This window comes from Saccopteryx bilineata, chromosome 8 (assembly GCF_036850765.1).
Source record: "Saccopteryx bilineata isolate mSacBil1 chromosome 8, mSacBil1_pri_phased_curated, whole genome shotgun sequence".
Taxonomy (NCBI): Eukaryota; Metazoa; Chordata; class Mammalia; order Chiroptera; family Emballonuridae; genus Saccopteryx; species Saccopteryx bilineata.
Window position 1 is genome coordinate 25,925,600 of NC_089497.1, and position 21,267 is coordinate 25,946,866.

Sequence of the window (21,267 nt, forward strand, 5' to 3'; positions counted from 1 at the left end):
TGGACACATAACATAATCAACCATTCAAGTGCGATAGAGATGTTTGCCTGAAACCTATGTGTTTTTATTGACTAATATCACCCCATTAAATTTAATTTCTGAATAAATAATTAAAAATATAAAAAATAAATTATCATGGGAGAGTGGACATTATAATAAGACCAAAGATACTTGGATGGTGAGAATCTCAGTTGAATTGAAAAGTCACCTTTATTCCCAAGATTTCTGAACAGTATAAGAAGACAGAGACACATTATGACCTTAACAAAGGGGAAAAGGCCTGCCAGTGAGGCAGGTGGGTATTCAGAACCTAATTTAATTGATTCAGAAAGTAAGAAACTAAAATGTTTAAGTTATTTTCACCTTAGTAAGTATAGGAAATTGCTGTTCATTTCAAGAGTCAGCATTTTAAAGTGTAATGTATTAACCGCTTCCTCAGTTAAAGTTTCAACTCAGGGAACGTAGTGAGTAGTCACATACCTCTGCTCATTCCCTCAGAATGAAGAGGAGTTTTAAATGGGAAGATATCAGAGACTACTGATGAAGTCTTCTTATATTCAGTGTAATCATTATCGATATAGCTTTTATTGATTGAGTGCTGACCACTCCAAAGAAATTAAAAATATTTGAAATGTCGTTTCTGTTTAAAAGAGTTTTATTGGCCCTGGCCAGTTGGCTCAGCGGTAGAGCGTCGGCCTAGCGTGCGGAGGACCCGGGTTCAATTCCCGGCCAGGGCACACAAGAGAAGCGCCCATTTGCTTCTCCACCCCTCCGCCGCACCTTCCTCTCTGTCTCTCTCTTCCCCTCCCGCAGCCAAGGCTCCACTGGAGCAAAGATGGCCCGGGCGCTGGGGATGGCTCTGTGGCCTCTGCCTCAGGCGCTAGAGTGGCTCTGGTCGCAACATGGCGACGCCCAGGATGGGCAGAGCATCGCCCCCTGGTGGGCAGAACATCGCCCCTGGTGGGCAGAGCATCGCCCCTGGTGGGCGTGCCGGGTGGATCCCTGTCGGGCGCATGCGGGAGTCTGTCTGACTGTCTCTCCCTGTTTCCAGCTTCAGAAAAATGCAAAAAAAAAAATAAATAAATAAAAAATAAAAATAAATAAAAGAGTTTTATTTGAGGAAACATGTTTAAAGATATTAAGTCACTTGCTAAGGTCACAGAGTTAATAAGTGGAAGCCCTGAGATTTGAGTTGAAGTTTGTGATTCTAAAGTTCATACTGGAAATTCAGTCTCTGTAACTTCCTGAACAATTGATCTTAACAACTTTAATGGCGAATGCTAAGCAAGTATTGTTGTAAAGTATCGTACCTTAATTCCACGGCTTATGTAGAGACACCAAGGCAGGTTACAGAAGAATTTTTAGGAGGAGATTTAAGAAGCCGGCTGCATATGACTTACATGGGGTATAGCTAACCCAAATTGTGTGTGTGCAAAATAGCCCTGCAGCTTGTTATATAGACTTGATCACATACAGGTTGGGGGAAAAGGAGGGGGAACATGACACAATAATCAATCATTAACAAGCTTGTAACATTTGTCCATAGGATCTATAAAAAACATTCCTAGATATTAAAACTTACAAGGTAACACAATAGTGACATCATTTTACATATCAAAGACATTCACAAATCTTTTAGTGTCTACCTCCCATTCCTTTGTCTAGAGATATATGTTACTCTCAGGATTCCAGGAAGGGAAGAGGAGTTAAAATCAGTATAGGATATATAAATATTGTCTCTTATTGAAAGGGAAAGGAAGTTCTTTAGATAAGCTTTATTCTTTCAATGCCTGACATTTTCTCTTTAAGATGGCGTTGCCAATGCTAAGTTTTTCAGTTCTTTGGTACCTTACCACAGTATTACACATGTGAGAAGGTCAACAGGCCTTCCTGGGACTCACTCCTCTCTGTTCTTAGATACCTATTGCCGTTTTATCAGGTCTCTGGAGAAGGATCCCTGAACCCTAGCTGTAGTGCTTGCTAGTATGTACTTTCCTGTTTCATTTCTATTTCTCACATTTCTCCATTTGATAGCACAGATATCCTGGAACACACTTTTCTTTTTTAATTTTAATGGGGTGACTTGATCAATCAGGGTACATAGGTTCAGAGAAAACATCTCCAGGTTATTTTGACATTTGATTATGTTGCATACCCATCACCCAAAGTCATATAGTCTTCCGTCACCTTCTATCTGGTTTTCTTTGTGCCCCCAACCACCACCCTCTTGTTCATGTCCCTGAGTCTCATTTTTATGTCCCACCTATGTATGGAATCATATAGTTCTTAGTTTTTTCTGATTTATTTATTTCACTCAGTATAATGTTATCTAGGTCCATCCATGTTGTTGTAAATGATACAATGTCATCATTTATTTATGGCTGAGTAGTATTTAAATAATTTTTGATAAAGGGGCCAAAAACACACAATGGAGAAAAGAAAGCCTTTTTCAACAAATGGTGCTGGGAAAACTGGAAAACCACATGCAAAAGAATGAAACTTGACTACAGTTTGTCCCCTTGTACTAAAATTAATTCAAAATGACTCATAGACCTAAATATAAGACCTGAAACAATAAATTACATAGAAGAAAACATAGGTACTAAACTCATGAACCTTGGTTACAAAGATCACTTTATGAATTTAACTCTAAAGGCAAGGGAAGTGAAGGCAAAGATAAATGAATGGGACTATATCAGATTAAGAAGCTTTTGCACAGCAAGAGAAACTGACAACAAAACAAACAGACAGCCAACTAAATGGGAGATGATATTTTCAAACAACAGCACAGATAAGGGCCTAATATCCAAAATATACAAAGAACTCATAAAACAACAACAAACAAGCAAACAATCCAATAAAAAAAATGGGAAGAGGACATGAACAGACACTCCTCCCAGGAAGAAATACTAATGGCCAACAGATATATGAAAAGATGCTCATCTTCATTAGTTATTAGAGAAATGCAAATCAAAACTGCAATGAGATACCACCTCACACCTATTAGATTAGCTATTATTAACAAGACAGGTAATAGCAAATGTTGGAGAGGCTGTGGAGAAAAAGGAACCCTCATTCACTGTTGGTGGGAATGAAAAGTAGTACAACCATTATGGAAGAAAGTATGGTGGTTCCTCAAAAAATTAAAAATAGAACTACCATATGGCCCAGCAATTCCTCTACTAGGTATATACCCCCTTAACTCAAAAACACTGGTACGTAAAGACACATGCAGCCCCATGTTCACTGCAGCATTGTTCACAGTGGCCAAGACATGGAAACAACCAAACAGCCTTTCATCAGATGACTGGATAAAGAAGATGTGGCACATATACACTATGGAACACACTTTGTATTTGATGTTTCTGTTCTCTCTGTGTCTGCTTCACTTCAAACTTCCTCTTTTCCTCCTGCTGTTTGGATTATTCCCCACCGTAGATCTCAATGCCTGCTTGCAAGGGCACTGAGTTTTCTTAGTCCCTTTTTGCTTTGATTATCAACTACTAATATCTCCTCCCAGGATCGGTGTCCCTGGATCCTCCAAATGCTAAACACCAGCTCATTTCACCAAGGCTTGGTCTATTCAAGGGCCCTAGCTAAAAGCAGCACCTACCTGTGATACTCCAGACACTAAGAAAGTTTAGGGAAATATTTATTGGTAGTTTAGCACATCATCTTTTCAAGGGCACATTGAATGTATTTTATAATCAATAAGACACTGAATAGATGCAGGCTTTAGGATTAGAGCAGATTCCTTAACACCCTCTTCTATGCCAGGATTATTTGACAGATTTGGGAGAGGTTAAGACAAGGGAAACCAAGATAGAGAGCAATGTAGTAGAATGGTTACTCAAGAACTTTGATTACCACATACTTACTAATTAGTAAAGACTTTAACAACCTGTCACATTCTACTAGTAAGTACTAGCTGAATATAAGTTCTGACTCGTATGTGTCTGAAAAACAAACAATTTAAAAATCATTATGAAAAATTGATTTGTCAATGTCAAATCCGTTAGTGAGATGCTGAATGTTATATGATCTTGCCATAGTCCACTTTTCTAACCATTGATGAAGTAACTTAGGTTTTACAAATTAAATTAGTGGCCTGAATCCCTGGTCTGTGGGCTTATTTTTCTGTAATAAGTTTTATCCAGTGATATTTTTAATGATGACTGTCCACAATTTGAAATTTGTACAAAGTAGATTTCCCCTGTGATGTTCCCTCCAAAATGAAGAGAATTCTAGAGTCATTTTCTACTTCTGTACATTGTTTACAAATGGAGTTTACAAAATCTGTCGTTTTCTACTTCTGTACATTGTTTACGAATGGAGTACCCAAACATTGAAATCAAAACTATCCGGACCTATTCTATGGATCTGAATGTCAGTAGCTTTGAACCCTATAACGTGTAAATGGAATAGAAATCTTTTGTCATTATTCACATGCTCCACAGCAGGACCACCTTTCACTTTAGAAATCTCAAAAAGTGGAAATACAATTTTTTTTTCTGTGCATTTGTTAAACCCATTAAACTAGAACCAGTTAGAAAGTTTAGCGATTCATAAATTTCATGTCTACCTCACTTCAGAAACTGATATAAACCTGGTGCAATGCTGGTTTAATTGAGAACACGCAGGAAGATTATTTTCACCACTTCCAGAGTGAGGAACAGAGCAGTATAAATTATATTCAGATTTTGTCTGTGTGTTCAATTGCTGAAAAGAATACTGAAATCGATTGTTTAAGTACTAATTATTTAATATAATTATATTTAATTATTATAATTACTCTTCATATCTTACATCCTAATTGAGACATCAAGGGCCTTTTCTACAAAATTATGTTCTCCTTATGCTAGAAAAAAAGAATCAGGAATTTATCTTGGTTTAGTTGAAACAAGCTATTGCTACTTCTTTTATTTCAAAATGAAATTAGTTACTCATTCTTTTGTCTTTTGATTACATTTTTGGACCAGGATATTTTACAATGAGTGCCATGAAACACTTTGAAATTTAAAAATAAAGTAAAAATAGCATGGATTTTTTTTTAACATTGTATATACATTTTCTTGTAGGTAACACTGTAAGTTTACATCTTTTTCTCTTGTCAGGCATTATAGTATAATGAAAGGGGTAGTTAGACATTGTGAATTTTTTTTACTCTCAATTTTATACTGTGTGTCAATATATTCAAGTCAGTAAGTATGTAAATTACAGCACATACAAGACTTGAAAATCAAGCAATGGAAGAGAAAAAGCAATCTAAAAAAACATTCTCATTTATGACCTGAGTTTAATTTGTTTACATTTCACAAGGGAAATGCCTATTTACCATGTTCTTTTTGATATACTACATATAAAGCTGAAATAGTGTTTTTCAGTTTGGATAATGGAGTCATTACCTCAACTTTAAATATGCTGTACCTGAAATTGGAATTTATGATGGACTTATTGGCTAAACAAAAATACCACAAGTAAAAACAATTTCTAGAAAGTTAACAACTTGAGATTTATTTTTACAAATGCTGTCTTAGAGAGTATGGGGAATAGACTCAAGGAAATTATTAAGATTATACATTTAGAATCAAGATATATGTAAATTTATATGTTGTAGAAAATACAAGAGCTAGATGTTTATAACATCTTGCTATAGCCACTAATAATTATAATAATAACTAACATTTATAATTTGCAGATGCATCAATTTGCCAAAGTTTTATGTGTATTATTATATTGAATCTTCACAGCAGCTCTGTGATTAAAATATTACTTCTTTCCATTTTACTGGCACAAACAGTATTTTACCAAGAGAACTGAGCCATATGTTTTTCTATTCTGGCCAATTTTAAGACAGTAGAGTGGTTTGCAAAATAGATTTTCATTTGATATTTCCTAAAAAATGGGGAAAATAGCCTCTGAAGTTTTTGGGTTGTTTTCTTACTCTGAACGTTGTTTCGAAAAGGAGCTAACTACCTGACCAGGTGGTGGTGCAGTGGATAGAGCATCAGACTGGGATGCAGAAGGACCCAGGTTCGAGACCCCGAGGTCACCAGCTTGAGCGTGGGCTCATTTGGTTTGAGCAAAGCTCACCAGCTTGGACCCAAGGTCGCTGGCTTGAGCAAGGGGTTACTCAGTCTGCTGCAGCCCCATGGTCAAGGCACATATGAGAAAGCAATCAATGAACTAAGGAGCTGCAACGAAAAACTGATGATTGATGCTTCTCATCTCTCTTCGTTCCTGTCTGTCTGTCCCTATCTATCCTTCTCCCTGAGTCTCTCACTGTCACTGTAAAAACAAAACAAAACAAAAGGAGCTAATGGGAACCAACAATATTGAGACTTGTTCTGCTGTGGATCAGAATATTAGTAACAATAAAATCGGACAAATATCTGTGGAAATCTGTGTACACTGGATTATGTATTTCAGACGTGCCCAAACAGAACTAATGTTACCATAAGAATCTAAGCAAATCAGACAATGTGGAAAAAGATTACAGTTATTTGTATTCTATTGCAGAACTCCATACAAAGGTTTAAAAGAGACTGTATCTAAGAGAGAAAAATTGAATGTAGGAGTTACCATTTAATGACTTTATGACCTTGGGAAATATACTCAATCTTTTTAACCTTCAGGTTTTTATTCAGTGAGATTAGGCTATTATCTAAATTAAAGAATTATTATAAAGCCTGTCCAGGCAGTGGCGCAGTGTATAGAGCATCAGACTGGGACCGGGGAGACTTGGGTTCGAGACCCCGAGGTCGCCAGCTTGAGCGTGGGCTCATCGGGTTTGAGCAAGGCTCACCAGCTTGAGCCCAAGGTCACTGGCTTGAGCAAGGGATCACTCAGTCTGCTATAGCCGTCCCCCCGCCCCAGGTCAAGGCACATATGAGAAATCAATCAATGGACAACTAAAGAACCACAATGAAGAGTTGATGTTTCTCATCTCTCTCCCTTCCAGTCTGTCTATCCCTATCTGTCCCTCTCTCTGACTCTCTCTGTCTCTGCCAAAAGGAAAAAAAAATTATTTTGAAGATTAAAGGAATAGAATGGCCATAATCTGCTTAGTGTGATCCTCTGTACACTCATTGAATGTTAGCTGTTTATTATTATATTATTTTTTAGTTGTATGGATTATATACAAGGTGAGGCAAAAGTTGGTTCACAGTTGTGAGTATACAACTGTGCATTAATATTTATTAATTATTGTATTATTTTCTATATAAACAACTATAAACCTACTAATGTCCTACCCTGTATTATTGTTTCTGTCAAGATGGCTCTCAGACTACTGTATTAGCATCACTTGTGGTACTTTAGGAAAAAGAAATGTAAATCTTTAAGAAAGAGAAATGCCCAGGTTCTATCTCTATAGCTACCAAGTTAATGGTGTGGTGTGCTTGCAAGGAAAAAAGGCTCAGTTGATTCTGATGGGTTGAGAACCACTCTAATAGGAAATTTAGTGCTCAAGAATATTGTCAATTAAAAAAGTTTTTTTTTTCAGTGCATTATTTGGTTAACAGTTCTTTTCATTTAAAATTCATCACTACTACTTGCAACTAAATAAATAAATGGAACATTCACTCTGGAAAGGCATAACTTTGATTGTACATATTCTTATCATATAAACTGGTTTTTTTTTAACCTGAACAATATGTCTATAAACCCCCATTTTATTATGCTAAATGATGGGCATTCCATTGCTGTAATGGGAATGGTGACAGCAGATAAGGTTATAGATATTAATATTTAAATGGAGATCAATTTCAGTTCCATCAGTATATGGATAGCATTCCCTAAACTCCAAATAGCCAGTGTCTATAAATTGTCTTGTAGGGCAAGGGTTAGACCTGGGGAATAATGATGGGCCTGTGTCTCCCCTGGAATATAGATTTTGAGTTGTTATTTTTTTTCACTGAATTTGGTAGTAAAGTATGTCGACAGAGTTGTCTGAGTCTATTTATTCAACATGTGTATTGTCATCATCATCATTATTACTTGATGAGTCGCTAACATTTTCTTCTCTGGCTATATAAAAAGCTGGTTCCTAATGCTATTGATGCTCTATTCAATTTGAAATGTAAGTCCATGATGGAAGAATCCTTATTATAATATTAAACAATTCTACTCACACTTGTCTAGGAGTATCAGGACACAAAGGGCCAATGTGGGCCTTGGAATCATAGGAACTTAGGCTCTTTTCCTTGTTGCATGGCTACCTGGCTATATGACAGTTATACTGTAGCAGAAAAAAAAAAAAAAGAATATCCCCAAATATCTGTGGCTTCACACTATAGAAATGTAATGTAGCTATCCTCCATAAAATGAGTCAGGGACCTAAGTCCCTGCCTCTCGTAACTCCCATCTCCTTGTACCACCCCAGAGTCTTCCTCCTCCATTCGGCGGGTCGAGTGAGGACACATGGAGAAGGCCTACGAGCTTATTAAACATCTTGACCTTTACAAGACAAAACCACCCTTATTCAGTGGCAAGAATCAATCAGCAGCCCTATCTGCATAAAAAAGGAGGCTGAGAAATGTAATCCCTGGTTGTACAGTTACTTCTTAGCTGTCATTCTACATTTTGAAAAACAGAATACAATTTTTTTTTTATCTAGCCATCTTACCAAACTGTATGATTTTAACAAGTGAATTTTCATAATTCTGATTCCTGATTGAAAAACAGAGAATAATACTCCAGAAATACTGGAAATGAAGATGAAATAAGGTAATGCACATAAAGTATTTGACATATGGTCAGGTATAACGTGAATTCTCAATATACGGTGCATGCTGTAATGATCATAATTATGTGCTCTGTGCTCCTTATACATAAGATGAACACTTACTCCTTCCTTTCTTTAGTAGAGTGATGTACTGTTTCTATTTCATTTATTATCAGTGTAATTAAATCTCCATTTTATAAAATTACAACTAGTGATATATGTCATTCTTTTATGAGCATTCTTTCCTACAGGAGTAGTAAAATCAAGTGTTCCCTTTTTATGTGTAGGTTCTTTGTCAGGACAGAACAGCTACTTTCTGGGATTACAAATTGCTCTTTTGGGTTCATCAGCTTCATTGGCTTCAGACAAGGCATGTTTATAAGCAAAGGAGTTAGTTTCCTTTGGGCTTGCCTTCCCTTCCTGCTGCTGACTCTTGCTGCATTAGAAAACCTACCCCGTCAGAATATAAGGAGTGCTTTGTAGCAGCAAACTCTTTGGGCCTTTTAGTAAAGTTTATTTTCCTCTGTGTTTTAAAATATATGGTTACTGATATTATTATTATGTTATGTTTATATTTGTAAACTTCTTAGCGTATTTTTTGTTTTATATGGAAATCCTAAAATGCTAAAGCAAATGCTCAACTTCTGTTAGAACTCTGTCAATAAACATTTCCAAGATATTTGAGAAAAGATTCAGTGACTTTAATAGAGTTGAATATTCTTGTCAAATGATAAAAAGTTAACTTTTAATCACTTTCCATTTTAATTATAGTTCTTGTTATACCTATTATCTCAGTTTTTTCAATGAAAGAATAAATAATTTAATATTGATTTCCTGGCCTCTTAAAGATTGTAACGTTTAACTCCATATCAAAGTTTAGAAATATTAGTGCCAGGCAGCTATTTATCTTGAGTTATTAACATTTCTCAGTTATTAAAATCTGGTTACTTCTTTTATGTTTTAATGATTGAAATATAAACAAGAAATAGAGGAAAATGTCAAGTGTGTCTCATTTTGATTAGTAGTATAATTGTAAAGTTCTTTTAGTCTTGCTACAGAAATGATTATTTTAGCCCACACATTTTAAAAGACTTCAGTGTTTCTATGGGGAAGATTTTTTAGGAAAAGTATTTGGGGAGGACAGGGAAAAATGTAAAACTAAGGTATTGAAACATTAAGAATAAAGAATGTGGCCCTCATTAAATAAATGTGAATGTGAAAGATAAGTGACTTTTGTTAAAAGAACCTGATTTCAAGGTTTGACTCTTCTTAGCCAGGTGTGTGAGGTCTTAAGTAAGAAATCTATAATCTGGGCCTGACCAGGCAGTGGCGCAGTGATAGAGCATCAGACTGGGATGCGGAAGGACCCAGATACGAGACCCCGAGGTCGCCAGCTTGAGCGCGGGCTCACCTTACTTGAGCAAAAAGCTCACCAGCTTGGTTGGATCCAAGGCTGCTGGCTCGAGCAAGGGGTTACTTGGTTTCTGCTGAAGGCCTGCAATCACATATGAGAAAGCAATCAATGAACAACTAAGGCGTCGCAATGAGAAACTGATGATTGATGCTTCTCATCTCTCTCCATTCCTGTCTGTCTGACTCTCTCTCTGTCCCTGTAAAAAAAAAAAAAAGAAAAAAAGAAAAGAAAGAAATCTATAATTTGGGAGTCTCTGTTTTCTTATCTTTAAAATGGGAACAGCCTGACCTGTGGTGGCGCAGTGGATAAAGTGTCAACCTGGAAACACTGAGGTTGCCGGTTCAAAACCCTGGCTCGCCTGGTCAAGGCACATATGGCAGTTGATGCGTCCTGCTCTCCCCCTTTTCTCTCTCTCTCCCCCCACTAAAATGAATAAATAAAAATAAATAAATAAATAAAATGGGAACAAAAATAGTCCCCATTCCCTATGATTATTGTATGATTTAAAAATTGAATAAGAGACTGCCATTTGCCTGACCTGTGGTAGCGCAGTGGATAAAGCGTCGACCTGGAAATGCTGAGGTCGCCGGTTCGAAACCCTGGGCTTGCCTGGTCAAGGCACATATGGGAGTTGATGCTTCCAGCTCCTCCCCCTTCTCTCTCTCTGTCTCTCTTTCTCTCTCCTTTCTAAAAATGAATAAATAAATAAATAAATTTTAAAAAAGAGACTGCCATTAAACAATAAATACCTAGAAACATAGCGCTATCTTTTTAATGAAAAAAAAAAACCATTTTCTTTCCCTAACAGAAGTAGAATTTTTAATAAGGTAGGGGGAATCTATCCTGCTTTTAAGAGCTGTAATCTCCCAGACCCCAGCCTTTCTTTATAAAATGTGACCAGGCTGAAAGTGTTTCCCATTATTCCAACTCCCAATAGACTAATAGAATCCCTGGTTTTTAGCTGGCCTTATTGCTATTTAAAATGTAACTACAGCCTGACCAGGCAGTGGCATAGAGGATAGAGTGTCAGACTGGAATGCAGAGGACCTAGGTTCGAAACTCTGAGGTCACCGGCTTGAAAGCGGGTTCATCCGGCTTGAGTGCGAGATCTGGGTTTGCTGGCTTGAGTGTGGGATCATAGACATGACCCCATGATTGCTGGCTTGAAGCCCATGGTTGCTGGCTTGAGTCCAATGTCACTGGCTTGAGCAAGGGGTCACTTGCTCTGCTGTAGCCCCCCAGTCAAGGCACATATAAGAAAACAATCAATGAACAACTAAGGCGCCACAACTAAGAATTGATGCTTCTCATCTCTCTCCCTTCCTGCCTGTCTGTCCCTGTCTTTTCTTTCCTCTGTCTCTGTTCCTCTCGCTAAAAAAAAAAAAAAAAAGGTTTTTAATATTATGTAACTACATTTTCTCACTTCATTTTATGTGTGGCTATGTTAGAATGCAAGGGATTCTGGATTATCTCCTTTGAGCAGTGGTCTTCAAACTTTAGTGTGTATCAGCACCATTTGAGGGGCTTGTTAAAAACCAAACAGCTGGGTGTCATCCCAGAGTTACAGACTCAGAGAGTCTTGAGAGGAGCTTGAGAACTTGTACTTCTCACAGGTTCCTAGGTGATGCTGATGCTGCTAGTCCTACGGCCACAGTTTGAGAACCTTTGCCTTCTTGTGCTTTCTCCCACCCTCCTGCCTGGGGTAGGAATATGATCGTTACTGCTGCATCTGCAGCCATAAACTGAAGGGTCACATCCTAGGAACTCGTATGAAAACTGAAAGCCTGCTTACAGGAAATTGCAAAGATGCTATTCTAAACTTCCAAATTGTGTCAGTCCTATTAACGTTCTGCCACACTAAACCAAACTTAATTCTGACTAATAAAACATATTAGATGGAACTGGAGCCACACTTCCTAACCCCTGGTTTCTGACAGTGGGCTCCAGTAGTCTTTCACCCAAACACCTATGCACATCAAGGAGTTTTTAAGACTGATACCTGGTGAACAACTGAGGGACTGAGATCCTAATTTGAAATTCATTATATAATGATTAGGACATTTTTAAGCTGCAGCAATTCTTGTTATTTCTAACTTTGATCTAATAAACCAAGTTTATATGTATGTGACTATATGGAGAAAAATATATTTGTAAAATGTATGTTTGTATGTATATGTTTAACCTAAGGAGATATAAATATATCTATCCTTGACTTTTGACTTTTTATAGCAAAATTAAAATATAATTTTATTTAATTTAAAAGAGTAATTTAAAAGTATGTTGTTGTATACATATTAACATATATGCAAGTTTGCTAATGTATATACATGTATACATATTTTAAATCTATAAGCATTTTATAGCAGTAAATAAACACACTCAAGGATAATGATTAATAATAGATGTACTGATTTACTAAGTGTTGAGAGTGCTTCACCTTTACCTCATGCCTTTTGATTTTTCTAAACCACTGAATATAACTGAAAAGGAGCATATAACCTCTTGTGGGTTATGCTGACCAAGGCATTTAAAGTCTAACTGGGACATTTAAGAATAGTCAGCATATTTAGGTATTTCTTACAAAAAGCTAAAATTATTGGTGAGCTTTAGCCATTTTAACGAAATTTTTAAAGGTCTGAATGAACAGGAGTGTTTTAATGTCAATTTTAATTGAAAATTGGAGGTTAATACTTAATTTTATGTAAGAAATATAGGATAAGCTTTTGCTTTTGTATTCAAATTTAGTCACTTACTGAGAAAAGCACACAAGTCAAATAAAGCCTTTATCATCAGCTAACCAGCTGTTTAAGTCATAAGTATATCAAGATTAGATTTCTATTATCTCCTAATATTTTTCCTCATAGTAGTTCCCTGAGAATATGTAGTCATAAATAATCAGTTAAACAAAATGAAAATTTTAACAGAAACATTTAGTTTTCATACATTTCAATGCTTTTCATTAAAATGATTATATTTTTATATTATGAGCAAAAAGAATACAGTTTAAGAAGCTACAATAATTTTTTTAAAATATAACTATTGAGCCTGACCTGTGGTGGCGCAGTGGATAAAGCGTCGACCTGGAAATGCTGAGGTCGCCGGTTCGAAACCCTGGGCTTGCCTGGTCAAGGCACATATGGGAGTTGATGCTTCCAGCTCCTCCCCCCTGTCTCTCTCTCCTCTCTCTCTCTGTCTCTCTCTCTCCCTCTCTCTGTCCTCTCTAAAATGAATAAATAAAAAAAAAATTTTAAATATAACTATTGAATATGTAAAGTCATATATGTGTTCAAGTTCAATCTCCGATCAGGGCACATAAAAGAAGCAACTGATGAATGCAAAAATAAGTAAAACGACAAATTGATGTTCTCTCTCTCTCTCTCGCTCTGTCTCTCAAAAGAATTAAAAATTAAAGAGTGATAGAAAGAGTAATTTAAATGATTAAACCATCAAGATTGACATCATTGCTATAGTTTGTTTTCTGGCAGTTATAGCAAACAATCACAACCAGTTACATAAGTATTATTAACATTTTTTCTGAAGGAAGGAGATATACCAGGTCCTAACAAAAGCATTGATACTGAAAAACAAAAAAATATTGTAGATGTTTAAAATGTTACTTTTAGCTAAATGACCGTCTCAAGATAAAATCACATGGTTTTCCTTTTTATAATGAAATTATCATGTGACGCTTTAAAAATATTACTTTATATAATACCGTATTAAATTATACAGTTAATTGGGTAAACTTGATGGTATTTAAATTACATCTCAATATAGTTATTAAAAATAAATTTGTAACTTCCACATTGTTTACAGGATAAAGTCATTTGTTTATTTAAAAGGTATTATAGGACTTCTGTTCAAAGCACTGTATTAATCATTTAGGATACATAATAACTGAGATGTGGTCTCTGTCCTGAAAAGGATAACTGCTGACATAGGGAGAAAAACAGGTGCATCTGTAATATAAAGCTACACTACCTGGCTTCAAATTATACTACAGAGCTGCGATAATCAAAACAGCATGGTACTGGCAGAGATACAGATGCTCAGACCAATGGAACAGAATTGAGAGCCCAGAAATAAAACCATATATATATGGATAAATAATCTTTGACAAAGGAGCCAAAAATGCACAATGGAGAAAAAAAAAGCCCCTAATAAATGGTGCTGGTAAATTTGGAAAGCCACATGCAAATAATGAAACTTAACTACAGTTTGTCTTGCTGCACAAAAAATAATTCTAAATGGATCAAAGACCTAAATATAAAATCTGAAACAATAAATTACATAGAAGAAAACATAGGTACTAAACTTATGGATCTAGGCTGCAGAGAACATTTTATGAATTTGGCCCCAAAGGCAAGGAAAGTAAGGCAAAAATAAATGAATGGGATTATATCAAACTAAAACGCTTCTGCACAGCAAAAGAACCTGACAACAAAACAGAAAGGCAGCCAACCAAATGGGAGATGATATTTATAAACAGTAGCTCTGATAAGGGGTTAATACCTAAAATCTATAAAGAACTCACAGAACTCAGCAACAAACAAGCAAACAATCCAATTAAAAAATGGGGAGAGGACCTGAACAGACACTTCCCCAAAAAAGACATACAAATAGCCAACAGGTAAATGAAAAAGTGCTCATCTTCACTAGCTATTAGAGAAATGCAAATCAAAACTACAATGAGATACCACCTCACAGTTGTTAGATTGGCTCTTATCAACAAGACAGGTAATAACAAGTGTAGGAGAGGCTGTGGAGAAAAAAGAACCCTCATTCACTGCTGGTGGGAATGTAAACTGGTACAGCCACTATGGAAGAAAGTATGTTGGTTCCTCAAAAAATTAAAAATAGAACTACCATATGATACAGCAATCTCTCTACTAGGCATCTACCTGAAAAACTCAAACACATTGGTATGGAAAGATGCATGCATCCCAATGTTCATTTCAACAGTAGAAGACTTGATAAGTCATCAAAGAAGTGGCTAGAGAAAGGGATGAGTCTTCCCATTTAACTAGGTGAGTAAGGGTGGGTTTACCAAAGAAAATGTGTATAGAAAATTTACAATCCTTGTAGCTTCAAATCTACCATGCTCCATCCTCATCCTAGGTACCCAAAAGTTTAGTGAATGGCTAAATAAATGAAGGCACTAGTCTCATACCATACTAGTATTCAGGTTCTATATATGTTAATATAATATTGTATGTGAGTATTGACAACTAAATGGCATTTTCATTGAGATGTGTTTTACATTAGAGAAAAAGTTTCCTAAAGATTCAGTAAGTTAATAGTCCTGAGCGGAACTGCTTGCACGGTTTTATCTGGCCTTCTCAAACTAGTTTTCTACCTGGAGCCCCTGCCTCCATTCCCGTTCCCTTTGATGATCGAGTCATGTTGCATGATACTGTCTATTGACGTGTTTGCTATACACAGCTGTCCTCATTGGATGCCTTTATTCAAAACTGTTGTTTTCCCGTTGCCTTCTGAATTAAATCTAGACTTCTCTTGTTTTACTGAAAGGCCTTTCGTAAGCTTAACCGACTTGCTCTTGCGTTCATAAGGATAGTTCTTTGTAATGGCTGAACCTCGGGTCTGTTTCCTATACAAATTGTTCTAACTCTTGTTTGCATGTGGCCATCATGATGTTTCAGTTCTGAAATGCACATTTCCAACTTTAATGAGTCCAATTTATGCCCATACCTTCCATGAAGATTTCCTTGATTCTGACAGATTCGGAAAATAAAGCATACATTGCATTATTTATTACTGAATGGATATTATCTTTTGGCATTCCTCATTGGTTTTCTTCTCGTTTTTTTGTTTTGTTTTGTTTTGTTTTCTCAAATGGAGTATAAGTTATTTCAGCCTAGCAGTCTCATTTTAGGTTGCTAGCAGGTCGTTTCTTTTAAAGTGAAATTATGTGTTGTATAGTTTAAACATTTTTTTTTAAAGCTTATATTCTCACATTTTCAAATAAGACTACATGATACTTTTCTAAGTACCAGAACTGTTATTGTACATAAGAAACCTAAGTTTCTCTCACTGTGTTTGGCCTCATTCACAGCATAGCAGGATACCTTTTCTTGTCTTCAAAACCTTTGCAATTCTAGTTGGTACTTTCCAAATCATGTCGTGCAAAGCCAGGTAAATTGCAGGCTAGGTAAAAGCTGTCATGGTGTTGCCTACCATAGCAGGTGGTAGGAAAGGAGTGTTGTTGACAGTGGAGAGCTCGGAGGAGAAAGAACACATGAAAACAATGTGCTGGTTGTTATCAATAGTTAAAACCAACTGGATAGCAAGTGTTCCCATTTAAAATCAATTAATGGATGCTAACATAGCTTAGTCAGCACGAGCCATTGATAATTGAAGATTATTTTCCTTTTAATTCTGGTATGGGATAAGGCAGTAAGTGACATTGAAAGGATTCCAGGAAATGTCACAAAATTTACTGCATTTGTAAACTCTATATGCCTATTTCTTTAAAATATGACCATATCGCCAGGAAAAAAGGCAGTATACATAAGAAAAGGACACAATGCTTGGCTCAAAATATCTGTGTAATGCTGTTATATGGCATTATAGATTTTTGAGATCTAAGAGTTTAAAGGCATATTTTTCTTTCCTTTTTTTTATTTAGTGAGAGAAAGGGTGGCAGAGACAGACTCCCACATACGTCCAGTTGGGCATCCACTCAGCAAGCCCAGTACACGGTGATGCTCTGCCCATCAGGGGCCCTTCCTCCGTTGCAACCCAAGTCATTTTTTAGCACCTGAGGCCATGGAGCCATCCTCAGTGTAAAAGGCATATTTTCCAATAAACCTCCCTTCCCATTTTCTTTACCTTTGGCAAAAGTCACTGTTTGAGATGATACAGGCAGAGAATTTACCAACCTATAAGGTAGACTACCTGATTTTTGAATAGTTTTGCTTTACAATCTGTATCCTCCAAGCTATCCCAAGAATGGGTAGACAGTGTAAGCATTTCAAATGTAATGAATTTCTGGTATTGCTCTTACGCTTTTTGGGACTTTGACTTCTACAAATACTCTTTTTATTTCTGGAAATGTTCAAGGGTTAACACTAATGACACTTTTTTGGTGTGTGTCTGTTATATTGCAGTCATGTTCTTTCTTGCTCTGCTTTCCGGCGTTGATGTCCAAGACTCTGGTGGACACCAAGTATAGGAGCCATTCTAGTGGCAAGAATAATGTTTCCAGGACAGCATAGCACAACTAGAGTGACAGATGACAGGCCATACTCATAACCACCTCTTTGTCCTCTTGTACTTAGTATACTCCTTTGTAACTATTGATTTATTGTCAATTTTTTTTCTATGAGGGTTTAAGATAATTGAAAGCAAAAAGTATGATTTGTTTGATTTAGATTATATTCGTTGAATGAATGATTCTAAGATTCCATCTTCAATATTATACAATAATCAATTTTATATGAGTGAATTCTTTTCTTAGGGAAGGCTTCCTGATCAAACATGTAAGTGGACCTCACAGTCTTGATCTTTATAGAAATGCATGGCTCAGATTTAGGATGAAGACTGTTAAGGCTCAAGATGGAATCTGGGCTAGATTTATACAGTTAGTTTTAGTATAAAATGAAGCTATCTCTCATGGCCCTAGTTCACCATAGTAGAGCTAAACAGAATAAAACTACCCTTGTAGGGAGAGAAGAGTAGTGAGATGGTCTTAATATAGCTTCCTGAACACTTTTAAGTAAAATTTAAAGAGAGTTGGAAAAATAGTTGTAAATAACTCCTTTGCTTGTAGTAAAAAAGTGAAGATGCAGAGAGCCGATACTTTTTCAGCCTTTATAAAGTACAGGGCTTTTTGTTGTTTTTTGTTTGTTTGTTTGTTTTTCTTTTGTGCTGAAGAAGGAAGCTAGGAGCAAAATTGCAAAAGGTAGAGATCTTGAAGATGGATATATCAAGATGATGTATAACATTCATTCATTCAGAATATTTATTGAGCAAAGGCAAGGCACTGTGGCAAATGAATATTACGTTGGATTGGAGGGCATACAAAAAATTGTACTTAATCAAATCATTAATGATAGTTGTGGTGAGTACAGATGTGATTATATGCTAACCTGACAATTTCAACCAAAATAATTATTGGCACTGAAATGACTGGAATATAGGGGAGGCATCATGTTAAGAAACATATTTTAGACCAATAGAAAATGAAAATCTAGCAGATATTATAGAATACCAAAATGTTTTTTTCTTTTTTTCCAAGTGAGAGGAAGGGAGATAGACAGACTCCCACATATGCCCAAACCGGTATCTACCCAGTAATCCCTGTCTGGGGCCAATGCTCTGCCTATCTAGGTCCATGCTCACAACCAAGCTATTTTTAGTGCCTGAGGCAAAGGCTCCATGGAGCCATCATCAGCACCCAGGGCCCATGTGCTCAAACCAGTTGAACCATGGCTGTGGGAGGGAAAGAGAGAGAGAAGGGGGAAGGAGTGAGGGGTGGAAAAGCAGGTGGTTGATCTCCTGTACGCCCTGACCAGGAATTGAACCCAGGAATTCCACACGCCAGGTTGACACTCTATCGCTGAGCCAGACAGCCAGGACAGAAACATTCTCTATTATAATTCTTACTTCTTGGGGAAATGAGAGGGTAAAACTAACTTTTTATTTTAACATTTACCTATATGGATTAGATACTTTACATAGTGATTATATTTTAATTTAATATCATTCAGTGAAAAAAGGTAAAATTATCTTTATACATAAAGTGACTAAGATATTTGCAGGTGATGTGGGTGATGGGCACAGATTACCAAAGCATGATAATGGTAATACCTCCATGATGGTAATTTGCCACTTACACAACACTCAATTAGGAAAAATGTCAGATACCTCCTACAGTTACACAGCTAAATAGTAGTCAGAAATAAAACTCAACTCCATATGATCAGTGTGTCTGATTCCATCTCTTTTCAACCATTATTTCCCATGGTAAACCACATTGTTCCAGATTTCATGTATTATTGTTGTTGACTTAATTTAGAAACCCAGAAATGTTAAATCACCAGTGTGAGCCCTTCATTGTACAGAAGAGAAACCTGGAATCCAGAGTGGGGTGACGTGCTCAGATTCTGAGTAAAACTGGACCAGCACTGTCTTCATTTGCAGGAAGCACTTTAAAAGATACGATTATTTCATAAATTTAAACAAATAACTTGTATACTAGTGAAAAAGCAACATTTTTTTTCTAGAAATTCTCTTATTGGAGATATTTAGACAAAGGTTTGAAGAGAGCTTTAGGTATGAAAATGACACCCCCTAGTGAGCTCAGCAACTTTTTGTGAAAATCCCCCAAACTCAGCCAGGGATTAAAGGCTTTGAGGTTATGTTCAGCAGCAAATACAATTAATTTACACATGTGGGATTTTCATGTGAAAACTTTAATTTTAAATTTGTTAATTTTTTCTTTGCATGTTATATTTCCTTAGAATTGAGGTTTTAAGATCGCTTATTTTGGTGTTCATTTGTTGTGAGTGAATTTTCTTTAAATGGTACTTGACATGTACCTCGTTAAGTACTTGTTTTTAGCGTTTAGCATAATAAGCAATGTGTGCGATCATAACTTCAATTTTCCTGCCAAGCTAAGAGTGACAGCTGTGTGGCAATATGTAATGCATAATTTCATCTACAGATAAATTGGAAGGAAGGAAAAACAGCTTCTGGGTGGGCAGGTCACCATAATTTAAATGAATCGTTAAAATTATATTTTTCCCTAGAAACAAAATTGTAATTGATTTTCTGGTTAGTTACACACTGAAAGGCCTTATTTACATTATTGTAACATACTTTGTCTCAATTTACAACTTTTTAAAGATGCTTTGAATTTTTTCATTTTTGTTACTTTTTTCCATTTAGGCAATATGCACTTATTTCACTGTATAACTCCCTGATATTTGCATAAATGTATCCCTGAAGGACAAAGCTGCTCAGTACATAGCATTGTGAGCCCCTTGTTCTTCCATATTCATTTGATTGACAAGTGAGGGAATTGAAGCTCTAAGCAGACTGCCACTTACAGAAGGTTCTCATGCTCACCTCCGTTGAGGAAAGGTTATAGCCATTTGGTCATATTTTAAATGTGCTATCTTTTCACTCAGTTTCAAAGTAGAATAAGAACTACCATTAATTATTACTGTTTCCATTTCATAATTTTATACTTATCACTATTAAAATATCTTGTTTATCTCCAAGAAGGCATAAGAGTGCCATAACTTATCTTTTCCACTCATGTTATAGTGTAGAAACTGAAACTTAAAATCCTCTCACCAGACCCTGGCCGGTTGGCTCAGTGGTAGAGCGTAGGCCTGGTGTGCAGGAGTCCCGGGTTCGATTCCCGGCCAGGGCACACAGGAGAAGCGCCCATCTGCTTCTCCATCACTCCCCCTCTCCTTCCGCTTTGTCTTTCTCTTCCCCTCCTGCAGCCAAGGCTCCATTGGAGCAAAGTTGACCCAGGCGCTGAGGATGGCTCTGTGGCCTCTGCCTCAGGCGCTAGAATGGCTCTGGTTGTGACAGAGCGACACCCCAGATGGGCAGAGCATCACCCTCTGGTGGGCATGCCGGGTGGATCCCGGTCGGACGCATGCGGGAGTCTGTCTGACTGCCTCCCCATTTCCGGCTTCAGAAAAGTACAAAAAAAAGAAAAAAATAAAAAAAAATCCTCTCACCATTATTTTACCTTATAGTACATGGTTTGGAAACTTATGGTATTCATTATGGTTTGCACAAATAGCAAACAAAATGCAAATTTCTTTTTTTATATAGATTTGACCAGGCAAGCCCCGAGTTTCAAACTGGCAACCTCAGTGTTCCAGGTCGACGCTTTATTTCACTGCGCCACCACAGGCCAGGCCAAAATGCCAATTTCAATCGCTGTCTTTTCTCGTATGGTTGTGTATGAGTGGCATTTAGGCATTTTATGTGCTGCCATGTGTTTATTTTGAAACTTCCAAAAGGTTCGTCTGGGTTAATAATTTATGTGAAAGCTGTTGCTTACCAAAACAGCACAATTATTCAGGAGTTCCTTGATACTCTGAGTAAATTTCACTTTACTTTGGGCTTCCATGAGGTCATTTTG

At 36.7% G+C, this 21,267-nt stretch overlaps 1 protein-coding gene across 2 annotated transcripts in view; it reads left to right on the forward strand.

Annotated features, from left to right (window-relative positions):
• Window positions 1–21,267, forward strand: part of EPHA6 (EPH receptor A6) — a 903,626-nt gene that overhangs the window by 246,857 nt on the left and 635,502 nt on the right. The gene's annotated exons all lie outside the window — the stretch shown is intronic.